The sequence below is a fragment of the Chrysochloris asiatica genome, unplaced genomic scaffold (genome assembly GCF_000296735.1).
Source record: "Chrysochloris asiatica unplaced genomic scaffold, ChrAsi1.0 scaffold00082, whole genome shotgun sequence".
In the NCBI taxonomy this organism is placed as follows: domain Eukaryota; kingdom Metazoa; phylum Chordata; class Mammalia; order Afrosoricida; family Chrysochloridae; genus Chrysochloris; species Chrysochloris asiatica.
In genome coordinates, this window is record NW_006408600.1 from 12,860,852 (window position 1) to 12,862,439 (window position 1,588).

General features: G+C 42.4%; 1 pseudogene; it reads left to right on the top strand.

Moving 5' to 3' along the window:
• LOC102815467 overlaps nucleotides 1-1,588 on the top strand; it is a 60,483-nt pseudogene that overhangs the window by 14,567 nt on the left and 44,328 nt on the right.

Here is a 1,588-nt window from a genome sequence, read left to right on the forward strand (position 1 = left end):
AGTGCTCCTTGGAGGCCAGGATGGCTAAACTTCCCCTCTCTTACTTCAGACATATTGTCAGGAGGGACCAGTCGCTAGAGAAGGAGATCATGTTTGGTAAGGTAGAGGGTCAGAGAGAAAGAGGAAGACTCCCAGCAAGATGGATTGGCAAAGTAGCAGCATCAATGGTCTCAAGCATGGCAATAATTATGAGGCTGGCCCAGGACCGGACAGTGTTTCATTTTGTTGTGCACAGAGTTGCTATGAGTCAATACTGACTTGATGACACCTGAAAACAGCTATGTAAGCCATTTAAAGCAATCAATTGCTCTCTCTCTTTATATAGATTGTTGTTGTAGGTGCCACCAAGACAGTACCAACTCATAGCAACCCTATGCACAACAGAATGAAACACTGCACAGTCCTGCACCAACCTCACACTCCTTGCTACATTTGAGCCCATTGCTGCTGCCAATATGCCAATCCATCTCATGGAGTGTCTTCCTATCTTTCACTCACTCACCACTTTATGAAACATAATATCGTTCTCCAGGGAATGGTCTATCCTGACAATATGGCAGCAGCAATGGGAACATGCATAGTAATGATTGTGAGGTTGGCGCAGGACTGGGCAGTGTTTTGTTCTGTTGTTCACAGGGTCATTGTGAGTAACACTATCAATACCTAGAATACTGATATTTATGCATTCAATTTCATTTTTTACAATTTCCAATTTTTCTAGATTTATACTTCATACATTCCATGTCCTGATTATTAATGGATGGTTACAGTTGTTTCTCTTCATTTTGAGTTGTATCCCATTAGCAAATGAAGGTCCTGAAAGTTTTACTCCATTCATGCCATCACAGTCAACACTACTCTTAGGCGACAGCCCTTCCCCAGTCGTATTTTGAGTGCTTTCCAACAAAAGTGTTGCTTTTGAACACTTTAAAAAGGTCTTGTAGAGTAGATTTGCATAATGCAATGAATCATTTGATTTCTTGACTGTTGCTTCCATGAGTGTTGGTAGTGGATCTAAGCAAAATGGCTCCTTGGGTGATACAAATGGTCTGTACTCTAGTGGTATCTTTGGTATATATGAGTGGGCTTCAAAAAGTTCCTGGAAGCTTTTCTGTCCGACATCTTAGCTAGGCTGCAGTTGTAGCTCCTCTCCGAGCTTCGTGATGCCTCCCAAGGACAACAAGAAGAAGAAAGACACCGGGAAGTCGGCCAAGAAAGAAAAAGACCCAGTAAATAAATCTGGGGGCAAGGCCAAAAAGAAGAAGTGGTCCAAAGGGAAAGTTCAGGACAAGCTTAATAAGCTGGTCTTATTCGACAAAGCCACATATGACAAGCTCTGTAATGAAGTTCCCAACTATAAACTCATAACACCAGCTGTTGTCTCTGAGAGACTGAAGATTCATGGTTCCCTGGCCAGGGCAGCACTTCAGGAGCTGCTTAGTAAAGGACTTAGCAAATTGGTTTCAAAACACAGAGCTCAAGTAATTTACACCAGAAACACAAAGGGAGGGGATGCCCCAGCTGCTGGTAAAGATGGATGAACAGGTCCAACCAACTGTACATTTTGAACAATAAACCTTTATTAAAC